The sequence below is a fragment of the Helianthus annuus genome, chromosome 17, assembly GCF_002127325.2.
Source record: "Helianthus annuus cultivar XRQ/B chromosome 17, HanXRQr2.0-SUNRISE, whole genome shotgun sequence".
NCBI lineage: Eukaryota > Viridiplantae > Streptophyta > Magnoliopsida > Asterales > Asteraceae > Helianthus > Helianthus annuus.
Genome location: NC_035449.2, coordinates 156736297 through 156754028, shown reverse-complemented (window position 1 = coordinate 156754028; position 17732 = coordinate 156736297).

Below are 17732 nucleotides of genomic sequence, written 5' to 3'. Positions count from 1 at the left end.
AGCGTATAACTCTCCAGAAAGCGATATAGAGTTTGAAATCGAACAAAAGTCAAAACATGAAAAAAAATGTAAAACACAACCAAACAAACATTGGGATAAAATAACATTGTTTTATTGATAACTGAACTGTTCACAACGATTACAAGCATAAATGTTACAGTCTCCCCTACTTGTGGAAATTTCATCCCGAAATTTATTTAGAGGAAACTCGTGGAAAAAGATGCGGATACTTTGCCTTCATTTGATCTTCACGTTCCCAAGTAAACTCGGGTCCACGTTTAGATTCCCATCGAACCTTGACCAAAGGAATGCGCTTGCGCTTAAGCCACTTGACTTCACGTTCCATGATTTCCACTGGTTTCTCAACAAATTTCAGTGTTATCAACACGAATTTCGTCAAGCGGTATGTGGAGGTTCTCATCAGCTAAACACCTCTTGATATTGGACACGTGAAAAGTTGGATGAACATTTCCAAGTTCAGGAGGTAACTCAAGTCTGTAGGCAACCTTACCGATTCTTTCGACGATCTTGAATGGTCCAACGTGTCTAGGTGCAAGTTTTCCTTTCTTTCCAAATCTGATCACACCTTTCCAAGGTGAGAACTTAAGTAATACACGATCACTGACTTGAAAATCCAAGGGCTTGCGTTTTAGGTCCGCATAACTCTTTTGACGGCTTCTAGCTGTCTGAAGGTTATCACGAACTTTCTTTACCTTCTCTGTTGTCTCTAAAATGAGGGCAGGTCCAGTAAGTTGAGCCTCGCCAATCTCATTCCAGCAGACCGGTGAACGACATTTTCGACCATAGAGAGCCTCGAAAGGAGCCTTGTTGATGCTGGAGTGATAACTGTTGTTGTAGGAGAATTCAATCAATGGAAGATGTGAATCCCAACTACCACCAAAATCGATCACACAAGCTCTAAGCATATCCTCCAGTGTCTGGATTGTTCTTTCAGATTGACCATCCGTTTGCGGATGATAAGCTGTACTCAGATTAAGTTGAGACCCCATAGCAGATTGCATGGTTCTCCAAAAATGAGAAGTGAAACGAGCATCTCTGTCAGAAATGATGTTCAAAGGAACACCATGTCGAGCTACAATTTCATCTACGTAGATTTGAGCAAGTTTGTCAGCCGAAAAATCCTCACGGATTGGCAAGAAATGCGCTGACTTGGTAAGACGATCAACGACTACCCAGATGGCATCGTGACCCTTCTTTGTGCGCGGGAGTTTAGTAATGAGATCCATAGTAATGTTTTCCCATTTCCAAACTGGGATCTCCGGTTGCTCCAATAATCCGGAAGGACGTTGATGTTCAGCCTTAACCTTAAGACAAGTAAGGCATTTGGATACGTATAAGGCAATGTCTTTCTTCATACCAGGCCACCAATACTGAATACGAAGATCCTTATACATCTTATCTGAGCCAGGATGAATAGAATAACGAGACTTATGGGCTTCATCCATAAGCAAGGTACGAAGATTATCTTGGCATGGGACCCACAAGCGGTCCATGAAATAGTATGATCCATTGTCCTTCAGTTCTAGAGCAAGAGTTATGTGATAAGGAAATTCCTTATCCATCAAACCTTGTGAAACACAAGCTTGTTGAGCCTGAGAAATACGGGCTTGTATATCGGTTTGAGCTTGAATAACAGATTGAACACGTACACAATGAAGCTTAGTACGTTCCTTACGACTCAAAGCATCGGCTACGACATTCGCCTTACCAGGATGGTAGCGAATCTCGCAGTCATAGTCGTTTAGAAGTTCAACCCAACGTCGTTGTCTCATGTTGAGCTCTTTCTGATTGAAGATATGCTGAAGACTTTTGCGGTCTGTGAAAACCACACATTTTGTACCGAACAAATAGTGTCTCCAAATTTTGAGAGCGAAGACAACTGCACCCAACTCCAGATCATGAGTGGTGTAGTTCTTCTCATGAATCTTCAACTGCCTTTATGCGTATGCTATGACTTTGTTTCTTTGCATCAGGACGCAGCCAAGACCTAATTTAGATGCGTCGCAATAAACGACGAAATCATCATTGCCTCAGGCAATGTTAGGACAGGCGCGTCGCAAAGCCTTTGTTTCAAAGTCAGAAACACTTCCTCTTGTTTGACTCCCCAATCAAATGGCTTGTTCTTCTGAGTTAGAGCAGTTAGAGGAACTACAATCTTCGAGAAATTCTCAATGAAGCGGCGGTAATAACCCGCTAGACCAAGAAAAGAACGAACTTCAGTAGGAGTAGTAGGTGTATCCCAATCCTTGATCGCACTGATCTTGGAGGGATCTACGTGAATACCTTGTTCGTTGACAATATGTCCCAAGAATTGAACCTCCTTAAGCCAGAATTCACACTTGGAGAATTTGGCAAAAAGTTGCTCTTTCTTTAGGAGTTCCAACGTAAGACGGAGATGTTGCTCATGGTCGGCTCGCGTCTTAGAATATATCAAGATGTCATCAATAAAAACGATGATGAACTTATCCAAGTAAGGTTTGCAGACCCTATTCATTAAGTCCATGAAAACTGCAGGAGCATTAGTCAAACCGAATGGCATGACTGTGAACTCATAATGTCCATAACGAGTACGGAACGCTGTCTTTGGAATATCTTCTTCATGCACCCGGAGTTGATGATATCCAGATCGCAGATCAATCTTTGAAAAGTAAGAAGCGCCTTGCAATTGATCAAAGAGATCATCAATGCGAGGTAGGGGATATCGATTCTTGATGGTGAGCTTGTTAAGCTCATGATAATCGATACACATCCTAAAAGATCCATCCTTCTTCTTTACAAAAAGAACGGGAGCACCCCAAGGTGAAAAGCTAGGACAGATAAAACCTTTGTCGGAGAGCTCCTGAAGCTGTTTAGATAATTCTTGCATCTCAGACGGTGCAAGACGGTATGGAGCTCTGGCAATGGGATTTGCACCAGGTACGAGATCAATACGGAACTCGACTTGGCGTGCTGGAGGTAGACCAGGTAACTCTTCAGGGAAAACTTCAGAATAATCCCGAACGACTGGAATATCTGAAATAGACTTACCTTTGCCTTTATCTGCTGTAACATGTGCTAAGAAAGCCACATATTTCTTCCGTAGATACTTCCGTGCTTTATAACAAGACATGAGTTTGAGACCACCGGCAGGCTTCTCACCACGAACCTGTAGGATCTCGCCTGTCGACAGCGGCACACGAACAATCTTCTCAGAACAAACTATCTCTGCGCGATGCTTAGATAACCAATCCATTCCCACAATAACGTTGAAGCTTCCAAGTTGCATTGGCGTGAGGTCAATAGGAAAAATATGGTCGTTAAGGTTCAACTGGCAGTTGCGGAGAACAGAATCAAGAACAATGGGTTCACCACTGGCAACCTCTACTGTCAAAGGTTTACCTAGCTTCGTTCTAGACACGTGAAGTATTGTCTCAAAAGACAATGACACAAAACTCTTGTCGGCACCCGAATCAAAAAGAACAGATGCAGGCTGATTATTAATAAAGAACGTACCATTCACCACTTCGTTGTCTGCTTGTGCTTCTTGAGCATTCATGTTGAAGACTCACCCTCGAGCCTGAGCCTGATTTTGGTTTGCATTCTGGTTCTGGTTGGCTAGTCTTGGACACCGATTTCTGTAGTGGGTCAGATCCCCACAGTTATAACAAGCACCTGGTGGGTATTGTGGTCGTGCAGCTTGACCCTGTTGCTGCACAAGAGGCTGAGCAAATTGTTGAGCAGGGTTCTGGACTGCGCGATTTTGAGCAAACCGACAAACATCGACAAGATGACCTGATTTCCCACAGTTTGTACAGAAACGGCACTGATGTTGCGGCTGATGGTGATTGTTGCATTGATTGCACAAAGGTGCACTTCCTGAGTAGGGCTTCTTTGCTGGAGGCTGGTTGGGAGCTGCCTGGTTAGTTTGGGTAGTGACAACATAGTTTTGGGAAGCCTTACGCTTCTTTGCCCTTTTTGACGAACCAGAATCCTTTCCATTCTTGTTTTGATCTTTCTTGCTATCTTCCTTGTCAGCCGACTGTTTCTTGCCCTTGTCACCCTTCCTGTGTAGTTTATTCTTTCGAATCTGCGACTCAGTCAACGTCGCCGATAACTCGATCGCCTGACGGAGTGTGGTAGGGTTGCTACCAGTAAGGATGTCTTGTACCGAGTCAGGCAGGTCGTCGATGTACCTTTCGATAGCCTTATCGAGTGGGGTAACCATAGTCGGGCAAAGCAGACTCAACTCTTCAAACCTATCAGTATAAGCCCTATGCCCGCCACTATCTTGTTTCAAAACATCAAATTCTTTCTCCAACGCTCGTTGTTCATGACGAGGACAAAACTCCCTCATCATAAGAGCTCTCAGTTCAGCCCATGTCTGAGCTAGAGCAACTTCTGCACCTTGATCTCTCATAACCCCGTTCCACCACGTAAGAGCCCTCTTCTGAAACACACTCAAAGAAAACTCGACCTTTCGATTGTCAGGACACTGCACATGACGGAAAGTGTTCTCGATGCTCTCGAACCACTGAAGAAGCCCAGTTGCTCCCTCAGAACCACTAAACTTGAGTGGCTTAGCCGAGTTAAAATCCTTGTATTTGCATGTACCATTGTTGTTGTTGTTGGCCTGGTTCCATTGAGCAAAGAGATTTGGGAATTGAGCAGCCATCTGCTGCGCAATAATTTCTGCCAGCTCGGCAGTAGCTATCTGGTTGTCGCGTCGAGGAGGCATTCTAGAAGAGAAAAACATGAAATGAAACGAGTGAGATGATTGGATGAAGAGAATGAGATGAAGCAAAATCAACAAAAGCAAAGATGGCGGTTATGCATCGCAAAGCAAACAAGCGACATGAAATGTCTAGTCAAAGTAAATGGGTCAGAATTAGTGTATCGCGAAGACAGGCTCGCCTATAAGTGAACACTCACCCCAAGAGTTCCCAGGTAAGAGTGACTGGTCCGATTATGTGGATTTGTAAGAACACTCTAGCCTTAGACAGAAAACTCAGGGTACAGGCATTCACTCTTCCAGTTCGCACGTGTTCACACTATTAAAACCCAAAACCTTGACGAGATTTTTGAGAATCCAAAGGGGTTCAGAACCATATAACAGAGGGTTCAAAACCTAGTAATCAATCATCCTCGAATAGATGATTAATTTTTAAAGCGGATTCGGAACCGAAGTTCCCGTTGTGGTTATCACCTAAGGATAGGTGATGTGCATGTTTTATAATCTAAACACAAGATAACTTGTGTTAGGGTCCTAGAAAGTTATAGTCTAGGTCAAAGCATTACTAATAACCTAATTCCCTATAACCAATGGCTCTGATACCAACTCTTCTGTCACACCCCAACCGCGTATAACATGCAACCGCAGCGGAAAACGTCGGGGAGTGTTGTGGACAGAATTAATTGTTATACAACCATGGAAATTAAAGTTACATTTTATTTATCAAACACGGGTGTTACATTGTCTTAAAAGGAAGTACAGAATTCAAAACATAGTTATACTAGTTCTATCTTCACTTTTAGTCTCTAAGGCACAGGTCCGCCCTAGTATCATGATCAACATCTTATGGAACAGCTCCTGAAAACACATGTGAAAGTAGGTACGTCAGCATAAAAATGCCTGTGAGATACATAGGTTTTGTGAAAGTGGGATTCATGACTTGAGTTTTAAAGAAATGTTTAATAACAGTCAGTCATGAACCTTGTAATTTGTCTCGCTTTGTAAACCATTTGAAAAACGATAATATCAGATGATATGTATAGATGAACGTAAGGTTAAATGAATAACCTAGTTAAAATGAGTTGAATAAGATAAGTTGTTTTGTAAGACAATGTTTTATGAAAGGTATGTTATTTGTATAAAATGTTATATGTCTAAACTGAAATGATTTAGATAACGCTAAGATATGTAACATTATACAAACATTTATATATAGGAAGTACCAGCGGCGTATCCACCATGTTTGCATCATATTACATAATCCACGTTATTCAAACCATTTACCCAAACCATCCACCATGTAAGATTGTTCTTGTATAACTCAATTGTCAAGTGTTATTATGTAAACCATGTCAAATGTCTATGTTCAATGTAAACCACCAAATGTGTATGTCAATGTCAACGTGTTTATGTTCAATGTAAATCATGTAATGTGTATCCCAAAATGTATCATGTACGGTAAGCGAAATGTATCAACTTAAACCATATGTAAAATGCACAAAACAAGTCGTTGAAGTAAAACGTGGTTTAAATCAACGTTATGTTCTGTGGAAAAATGCATGCTCTATTGCTTTTAACATTTATGCGGTATTGTGAAATATGCATACATCCAAGCCTTGAGACTGTGGCGATAAACCCTTAAACAAATTAAAGGTTTATCTAAGTTATGTATATCGAATTCGGTCATTCCTTACAATCCTATCAAACCCAGGATTTCAGGAACGGGAGTTGTCAATTCCTATTGTACCACTACCTACTAACGAAAGGCGTAGCTAATGTTAATGAATGTATTGTCCCATGTTAAACAAACCAAATGTCATAACAAAATGAAGGCATGTGATGTAAACAATTGTACTAAGTATGCTAAGTAAACATACGAAGCAGAAGTGCTCATGTAAATCAATGTGCCCATATGCTGAGTAAACATATGCAGCAGAAATGTTCATGTAAATCAATGTGCCCATATGCTGAGTAAACATATGCAGCAGAAATGTTCATGTAAATCAATGTGTCCATATGCTGAGTAAACATATGCAACAGAAATGTTCATGTAAATCAATGTGTCCATATGCTGAGTGAACATATGCAACGGAAATGTAATGTAAATCAATGTACTAAGTACGCACACAATGGGCATACATAGCATGAAATGTAATGAAATCATGTACTATAATGTACTAATGAGCATAGCAGATGTACGATGTGAAAACATGGAAAGCATGAAAGTAACAGATAGGCACATGTGTTTCACCCCAAAACAGTTGGAAAACAGTAAAAGAGGGGTTCTATGTACTCACATGAACTCCTCGAAAACATGTAAAAGATGGGGTTCTATGTACTCACCTGAGATTGCTTTGAATTCCTTGTATAATAACCAGATAATGCTAAAGATCACGGGATATCAAACGGCACCTAATAGGTAGCTATGTTAATATACCGGACCAAATCGGAAGGATTGGATAGTATGCGGGTTCGTAAACCAAACGAGTATGGAGACTCGTGTAATATGGTTTAACAAAGCCTGCACACTAAAAAGAAACTTAACCTAAATGCTTACGGCCCATCACGACCCGTTTAGGTAGCTTATGCTACCCTAACGCGTCGTTCGCGTAGAACGCGTTCGGAACGCCTAACATCGTGACCACAAGGCATAACCTCGGAAGGTTATAGCTATGGTCACCTAATGTGTTTGGTCGGATCCTAATGATCGACCAAGTGGGTCGGGTTCGAAAGTATAAGCGATGGTTTAGATCGCTTACCTTACGACCCTATATAAGCACTAAACTAAAAGTGACGAGCTAAGCATGTTAGAACATGCTTAACTAAGATTAGAAAACAGGTTTGGCATCAAAACAAACGGCTTTGATGCTCACGAGTAGTTTGGTTACAAAATATGCAAGAATGCATATTTTGGCCGAAACTACGACTCGTCACTGAGCCTAGATAACGTGGTAATCAGTAGGTATAGTCGCTACGGACTATAACCATCGTGATCACACTCACGTTATGAAGTTCCACAAACTTCTTGTTGACCATAGGCTGGTCAATGCAGAAAGTCAACAAAACGTTGACTTTCAGACTCGAAAAGCGAATAAAAGAACGAAAGAAGACTTACGGAGGGTCCCCGAATGCTAATCTAGATCAAAGAGCTCAGGTATGAAGCAATGGCATCAACTTAGAGCATTTTGATCAGATTGTGTGAGTTTTTAGCAACAAGGAGGGGTATTTATAGGAAAAGTAGAGCCGTTAGGATCGTTTCTTGATTTTCGTGCCACGATCTTGAGCGTCCAGTTGTCAAAATGTTGTGGTTACTGAAAATGGCCCTTGGCTCTTGATTGGGTGAAAGGGCATTGCCCCTTGAACGAACGAAAGGCCAACTGCAAGTGGATTCAACATTGAATCTGGTCTGTTAGTCCCACGCGGCCCGCATCAGGATATGCAGAAACTCAGGCGGGCCGCCTGAGCCTGTCTGATCTGCATATACTTTCAAAAATGGCAGTTTTGGTCCCTGTTGCGTATTTAAGCCATTTCCGGCACTTCTAAGGCCCGTAGAGCCAACTTTAAGGCCCTAAAATGATGCCTAAACATTGTGGACATGAAACATGCTCAAAAATGTTCCGGATGTTGGTTCGTTTGGCTGTACGATCGCGATGTTCGCTTAATTACGACGGAATGCGCATAAGCGCGAAAAATGATCCAAATGACGCGACGAATGGATTTTTCTCATGCCAAACACTAAGGCATAATATTAGGATGCTTACATAAATTTTTGGATGTCCGGATGTATTCAGAACGTAAGTTATGCGCGAAAGTGCAAACTTGTGCACTTTTTGACACTTTTAGTCCCTGAATGACCCAAAAGTTTGTTTTAGCATACCAAACCCCTCAAAGCCTATTTCTAAGCTATGTAAAGGATATTTATGGTATGTTTAACTTATGGACATGTTCCGGAATGTTCGTTACAGTTCAAATTGGCATACTTTCGCAGTTTGTCAATTTTAGTCCCTGTAAGCGAATTAACTTGTTTTTGCTATACCAAAGCCTTCAAAACTTATTTCTAAGTTATGTAAAGGTTATTTAAGGTATGTTGAGTATATGTTGATGTTCCGGAGTATTTGTCGCATTAAACTGAGTACGTTTAAGCACCAATTAGCGTATAACTCTCCAGAAAGCGATATAGAGTTTGAAATAGAACAAAAGTCAAAACATGAAAAAAAATGTAAAACACAACCAAACAAACATTGGGATAAAATAACATTGTTTTATTGATAACTGAACTGTTCACAACGATTACAAGCACAAATGTTACAACAAATGTACATGATATAACCTTCCGGAAAATATATAGGTAATAAATTTGTCCAATCCGAGCCATAAACTAGCAATTTGCACTAAACCGGTAAACAATTTCATAATAATTTGAAACATATATGATCAACGGATAATGTTAATCATCTTGAAAGACATCAAAGACATTCTATATGCCATAAGGTTACCTAAACATAAACTGATGACGGGGGTAGTCCAAGACTGAATAAAATGACTTAGACACATTAAAGCCTAAAAGGTTAAAAGGTTCGAAGGTTGAAAATCCGGGAGTTGAGATAAAGCAGTACGTGAACAGTAGAGAGTCACATCTCTGATTGCTTCACCAAAGTCCTCAGCCGCAAAAGTAGCACGAATCCACAGAGCACAGCCTTTTATCCGCAGGTCAAAGGCTTCAACCCCCAAAAAGGGCAAAACCCCCACTGCAAGCATGTTCACTAGTCAAATAGCTTCCTCTTTGAGCGATATCTTTCCCTATAAATTAGACACTTCATTTAGTGTGAAAGACATTCCGGTCAGCTCTGATTCTTGGAGAATCTCTGGTCATTGTTCTCGAGTACTTTCTTCATGCAAGTCACTTTCTTTCACATTTAACACACACATTCTCTTTGTTCTTACATCCGAAACTGAACACATCTCAGTGGAGGATCTTGAGCAAACAACAAAAACAAACTAGTGAACCTCTCTCCCCGTCTTGCAAACGTGGGGGGACCCCACGACCTGCGTTAGGCAAAGTTGAACCCTTCAACCCTTTTGCCTAACCAGCCCAGCTACCATACTTGGTCTATTATTTGTTGCATCAACATAAACCATACGATATTACTTCACAATGGATCATTTATTGAACCGCAAGCGCAATATTTATGCGTTTAACAACCGGTAACTATCAATATACAAAATAGTGGACAAGTTAACATTGTTTAACATCCTAACAATAGGGTAATTCATTAAACATATTGGATTACCCTAAGTATACCATAACTACATAATAATTGCAAATTTCAACAGCATTTCATGCTTAAACACTTAACAACATAATAAACCAAACCAAGACCCCCCATAGTAAACGATTTTGGGAGGGCCCTACAAGCCCTCCCCTTGTTGTCTTGGTCAAATGGTCAAAGATGCCACTATATTACCCGAAGGGTCTTGCTTAAACTTGATATTATAAAACCAATGTATACTAAACCTTATCTTTCATTTAAAAATCACAACAAAACCTCTCTCTTCTCTTTCTAGAACCCACGCCTTCAACATCAACATGTTCATCTCGATTTTCAATTTTTATCATGCAAACATTAATTGCACAATTTCATAACGTATTACATATATGTAGGCTCCATGAACATAAACATATTATAGGTGTTAGCGTCATCAAAAGACCCTATGAAGATTATTAAGGTGCAGTATCTACCCACTTACTATTTTTTTATAGTGTGGATGTCTTACCACATTAAGGTGCAGTTTGTTTTTTAAGAGCTAAAATGTCTGCAGTCTGCGGACCACATCGACAGACAGCTGTAGAAGAAGAGATGGACCAAGGCTCCGCAGTGTACAAGAAGAAAATTGTTTGTTTTTAGCGTATGCAAACTTCTAGAATAAAATGGTGGTCGTGCACGGACGGTAGTGGTGGGTGGTGGTGGACGGTGGTGGTGAACGTGGACGGTGGGCGGTGGTGGTAGATGGTGTTGGCTGGTGGACGGTGGTGGTGGTGGACGGGGGTGGTGGGTGTTGTTGTTTAACTTTATAGACCTTAGAAGATCTTAAAAGTGGTTGGGCCAAATCTAAACCAAGAGGAGTTCGTGTAGACGTTTTTTGTGAAACGCCTTCGGAAAAACAAATAGTCTGCAGATGACAATATCTACGCGTGGTTTGCGCGGCGCAGACAGAAGAGTCTGTGCATATCTCTTTTAGAAAAAAAACATCATCGAAATCACTATAGGTTGGTTATTTAGTTTGACCTCGTTGATACCCTTTTGACTGAAGAGGACATAGACCATAATAGAAGCCTTAGAGTACCCACAATGTGGAAATCTACAAACCTTCATAATTATTGTTAGGGGCTACTAAATGTACCCTATCTTGTTACTTTTTATACCCTTTTTCATAAAATCACATTTAAACTTGTCATATTTACCCATAAACAACTCATAATTTTTTAAAAGTATTCTTTTTTGTTACAAAACAAATTTAAAAGTGTAAAAATATATTATAGACGGTTTTTTTTAAATTGTTTGTTTTTTTATGTTTATTTAAAAAACCATATTTTTTTTTAAAGTTTTTAGATATTGTTTACATTTTCTCAAATAGTATTTTTGATTATATTTTCTTTTATAGAACATCTTTACAAATTACTAATAATGTTTTTCATATAAAAACAATAATAAAAAAGTTTTGAATTTTATTTTTGAAAAAAGTGTACATTATATTTTTTCCTCGTCTAGTTTGTATTTTAAATGTCTTATATTTATTAATTTTAATATTTTAAACTGTTTATTTTTTAATTTTTTTCCTCGTCTAGTACCTATTATTTATTTGTTCACTTAATTACATAGATGGTTTGAATGATTAATATGTGTTAAGGCTGTAAACGCTATTTTAAAAGAAAAACTTTTTGCTTTTTAGATAAATAAAAATTGTTATTTATTTATAAATACATCTAAAGTATTATAAAATATAAAAGTAAGACCTTTAAAATACAAATTAGACGAGAAAAAACCCATAATATAGAATTTTTCAAAAAAAAAGTTCAAAACTTTTTTTTATTATTTTTATAAGAAAAATGTTATTATTTATTTGTAAAGATTTCAATAAAAACATAATCGAAATACTATTTGAGTTAGAAACAATATATTAAAACTTAAAAAAAATATGATTTAAATAAAAATTAAAAAATAAATATTAAAAAAACGTCTGTAATCTTTTTTTACACTTTTGAATTTGATTTGTAACAAAAAGAATATTTTTTAAAATGATGGTTTGTATAGGGTTAACTATTGTTAGGCTCTAAAGTGTGAGACTGACGCATCAAATTAATACAACGGACTATGGTTACGAACTGGGTCTTACCGGGTTAGTTTATATTAGGTTTTGGACCTTTATAGGTCACTTGGGCCAAGCTTTAGGCCATGTGGGCCAAGCAGGCCCAAGGGGAGTCCATGTGGGAAGTGGGCTTGAGTTAGTATATAAACAAGTTTCTAACTTATTTTAGGGTTTGATCTTGATGGTTACAAAATTCCTCTAGAGAGAGAGAGGCGATTGGTGGAGTAGGAATTTGTACCAGACGGTTTTGCTAGTTGATAGTAATAGAATCGTGTGCAAGTTTGAAAGTGATTCCGGTTTGTTCTTCGTTGTTCATATTTCTTGTTGGTTTTCGTTTTACTTCTTGAATCTCACCAAGTTTGGATTCCGCACAAACTTGGTGATTGTTTGATATCATTGAAAGATCCGGTTTACGGGACTTACAAGTGGTATCAGAGCCTTTAGAACCTATTTCCAGGCTCGGTGTGATATCAAAGATTCAAGTTTTTCGCTATTTTTGGTTCGGTGTTCTTCGCGTTCTTCATCATATTCATCAAGATTTTTTATAAAATTGCTATATTTTGGTTGTTTGATCTTTTGAAAGCTGTTAAAGGTTTAAACGTAATTTTCAAAAATCTTTAGAAATATCTCATTTTTAAAATTTTACACAATTTTCGGAGATTTGTTGACTTAATAATTTTTGTGAGATTGATATTTCCATAAAGTGATTTTCAATCATTCATCACGTGTTCTTTTGTCTTTTGAGTCGCAATCACCGTCAAGGATCTCCATCTTTAAAGGTCTCGACTCTTAGACACCAGCTAAGCTTTCAAGATCTCGAGTCCATCCTCAACGGTTTCAAGTTTCTTTATCATCACAGCAGCTCTAGAGGTCTCGAGTAGCAATTACTGGTCTCGACTCATCTCCTGTTCCATCAATTTGGTCTCGAGTCCTTCATCCTTTGGTCTCGAGTAACCAATCATCAAGGTTCACCCAGGTTGAGTCGCAACAGGTGGTTTCGAAGTTTTGAATTTCAGTCGCAAGAGGACTCGCAACTTCTGGTCTCGACGCATCATCTTGGTTCCACGTCCATCTTCATCCAGCTTCGACTCCACAGTTTCGAGCCGCAACCACCATCTCGAGTCGCGACCGAGATTTCGAGTTATCATTCTTGCGTCGCAACCACTTCGCTACGGTCTCGACTCGCAAACACTGTTTCGACTCACGGTTCCGAGTCGCAACCAACACGATATCACGGTTTCGAGTTGCATCTGTTTCGAGTTTTCATGTCGCAATCTCATTAACCACCTGTTTTCTATCATCGTTTAAACCTGCAACACTTCTCTGATCTTCTTTATCATCTCCGGCACTTCCTGTTTATCACCTTAATACACAGCATCGATCTCCATTAACCACCATATCATCATCTCCGTTCATCGTTCCCGGCGACGTACATCTGTCAATCTCATTCCAAATACATCGAAGTTTCCAAATTCATCGGTTACGAGTCCTTCTTCACCACCAGCAACATCATCATCGTCTTCAGATCTTCATCGTTTACCTTCTCGACACCACCGCTCATTCACCAGTCACCACAGTAGTTTGAAGTGAAGAAGACGAAGTCAGCCGTTTTGAAATTGAAAATTAGGGTTTGGTTATTGGGTTTACGAAGAAGATAACATCTGTTTTGTCGTTTATGTTTTAATAATAATAATTATAATAATTATTAATCATAAGGTCATTATTACTTAATCATTAATAATAATAATAATAATAATTATTATAATAATAATAATAATAATAATAGTTTAGTTATATTGTTTAATTAATTAAAAAAAATTATTAAAAAAAAGGGTTTTGTTTGTGAATTCGGTTTTGACAGGTTTTGAGGTGCGGTTTCGAAAGCGGGTTCGTTCATTAGTGTGCAAAGGATTTGAATTGGCGAGTACATGGGTTCTTGCTTTGGGTTTGTGTTGAGAAACTAGTAAAAAGCGCACATTTTTGGGAGATCAAATCTTAAAATGTCTTCTAAAAGAGAGATGCTTGAGCAGAAATTCGAAGGATTCAGTTACTCATACGGTGAATCTATAGATGCAGTGATTGGCCGGTTTGTTGAACTGCTTTCTGAAATGGAGAAGGCAGAAATGGTGGTGTCTACTCGCATAAGCAACAGAAAGCTTCTGGAGGCTATAAAAGGGATTCCAGATCAGGCGAACTGTAGTTGGTTTATGAATGTTAATCAGATAATAGTGTCAACCGAAGGCAACAAACACGTATGTTAGACCGAAACAGATTTGGAAACCCAAATCTAAAGCAGCAACGTCTCCAATCCTTGAGACAAAAGGGGACTTGTGTTTGAAAGAAGTGTCTTACTTTGATGCTTCAGGAAATCCCAGGACCACGATGGACTGGGTACCCATGTCTTACTAATCTCCTTACTTTTCAGGAACAACCAAGGAGTAGCTGTTGACAATCTCTGGAATGTTGATAGCGGTTGTTCCAGAGATAAAACGGGTAACATTTCACTGTTGCAAAAAGTTCAAATTTTTTTTTTACAGATGATATGTTTCCTTTGGAGGAGATACAAGAAGTAAGAAATGATCAGCAAAAGGTACCGTTTAAATTCAGTACTTTGATTTGAATTTGATTAGTCTTCAATCTGATGACAGAACGGTTAAGCAAAAATATTTTTCTCTGTTTTTCTTAGTTTATAACTTTGTATATAAAGTGTCCTTTCTCTAATTAATGGTAAATTTGCGCAAAAATCCAAGATTTATGCACAAATTTAGGGGGAGAGAGAGACATATATAGAGTTTAGGGGGAGAAAACTCAGAAAAGAAAAATACAAAAAGAGTTTGCTGTATATATGTATTGCTTTAGAGGGAGAAAATGAGAAAAATACAAAAACATTAGAAAAATGAAAAAGCTAAAAAGAAAAATTGCATGATATGGGAAGTGAAATAAATGTTCGTGTTAAAGGGTTTGACTAACACATGTAAGGTGTCATAGCTGAAAAGACTAGGATCTACTGCGATATGTCGATAGGCTTGACGCTCAACATGATAAAAGATACTAAGTGATATAAACATAATGAACTATGTACCATGTGGGTAACATACCAAAGGCGTATGATTTTATGGTCTTAAATCTTGCGTTGATAGATAGCCAACATCTGAGGTTTCGGGTCTTTATATTGTTGAATCATCCGGGGATATCTTGGCTGTCTTTCTGTTCAGAACTAAAATTGTACATGACCCCAGGAAAGAAAGTCACTTGGAATTAGCTCATTTCTATTTGAATGTTTGTATGTTTTCCCGATACACACAATTTTGATCTGATTCTGAAATCTTCTCTGAAAAAGTCGTGTACCTCCTCTGCTGCATCCAGATACATGCTGACCTGGAGGTGCTAGGCAACGACAGCTTCTGCTGCATCCAGATACATGCTGACCTAGCTGTACGTTGTCGCGCTATAGATCTAATACACCCGAAAGAGGCCCTCTAGTGCCCAAAAGAAACCCCAAGAAACCTATATCAAATTGAGAAAAACTCATTTGATCTGTATATTATACCATCTATGCAAAAGATCTATTCTGTTCTTTTCTCAACCTACTCCCAGTTAAGATTTCAGAAATCTGGATTGGACTTGTGAAATATGTGGTAGGGAAGATACTTGCATGATAGAGTGTGATGTTTATATTTCCGGGATTTGATTAGTATTTATTTGGGTGTTCATTGTTAAGAAATCAAAACATGATAAAACATATTATATGCAGACCTAGACAAAGTCAGGATATCTTAAAGGATGACATCAGTATACTCACTTGCTACGATGAATCGTTGTGCTTACCTTGATCGCAGGGGTATGCCTTGGAATGAGACACACGGGTATAATAGTATAATATTACCTTAAACATATCACGAAGTTGAAAATTGAAAGTTGAGCGTTAAAGTTTAAGTGGACAAACATATTGGCAATCGCATAGATCAGTTTGATTAGGCTTGTACTGAAAAGTGTTCCTTAGTCGGCCTGAGAACGAATTTTGATCCCATTGCAAAGTTTTTATTTGCTTTTAGTTTTTAAATTAAAAAATAATAATAAAAAAACTATAAAATCAAAAATCCAAAAATAGAGTGCTTATTTGTTTTTCTTAAAATTAAAAAATTTTTTTAACCGTTCTTGAAGATTTGACTGATCATCAAAAGTTAAAAGAATTTAAATTGTGAAATTGGATGTACCTAGTGTTCATGTGGTACTCTCCCTGTTGCATAAGAAATGTTTGCTTATGAGTTTGTGAGCATGTGCAGAACTTGATTTCAATCAAGAACAGGGGTTGATGAAGACTGAGATGCTGTTAGTTGCTGAAGAAGTCTGAAGCAGCACAACAACAAGATGTACCTGAGTCAGAAGAACCGGATACGAGACGTCGTCTGACAGTGAAAGTACATTCGAAGAAGTACCGTGAACCTGCTTGAAAGACAAAGACTGAAGAAGAAAAGAGCTGTTGAGAATCCTCCTCTCACATTCTTTTTGACAAAGATTTTCAAGCAAAGCTGATCGAGATCCTGATATGAAGCTAACCACAAGAGCTGAAGAAAGAGACCCAGTGCTGAGAGTTCAGAAGTCAAGAACTTCCACAACATCTGCAGCTTAGAGATAACCATAGATTTCGTTGAAGACGTTGCTGAATTCAAGTTATGAAGACAATTTGATGGCATCAGTCTAGGGGGAGATTGTTAGGCTCTAAAGTGTGAGACTGACGCATCAAATTAATACAACGGACTATGGTTACGAACTGGGTCTTACCGGGTTAGTTTATATTAGGTTTTGGACCTTTATAGGTCACTTGGGCCAAGCTTTAGGCCATGTGGGCCAAGCAGGCCCAAGGGGAGTCCATGTGGGAAGTGGGCTTGAGTTAGTATATAAACAAGTTTCTAACTTGTTTTAGGGTTTGATCTTGATGGTTACAAAATTCCTCTAGAGAGAGAGAGGCGATTGGTGGAGTAGGAACTTGTACCAGACGGTTTTGCTAGTTGATAGTAATAGAATCGTGTGCAAGTTTGAAAGTGATTCCGGTTTGTTCTTCGTTGTTCATATTTCTTGTTGGTTTTCGTTTTACTTCTTGAATCTCACCAAGTTTGGATTCCGCACAAACTTGGTGATTGTTTGATATCATTGAAAGATCCGGTTTACGGGACTTACAACTATTACAAGTTTTAATATGATTTTATGAAAAGAAGGGTATAAAAAGTAACAAAAGAGGGTACATTTAGCCTATACCTTATTTTATTGTTATCTGAACACCATATCAAAATTTCAAACTTTTCTTGAAAAGCCTTCATTTTTATATAATTGACATATTAACTTCCACAAACCTCAACAAACCCCATTAAAAAGATTATATGTAATTACATATTGTGTCCACCTCATTCCGACTTTCTCCTCAAACCTACATTGTGGGTGCTCTCATGGATGGATTCTAATTTTTTTTTTTTTACAATATTGGTGGTCCGCCCTTCATTGCTTTTTTTTTTTTTTATATTTAATCTTAATTAAAAAACACGCCATAATGCTTCATTGCTGACTAGACTGTCACATGACGCAAAACGCCCAAAGGTGGGGTGTTAACCACTACACATGATCTTATTATCTTAAT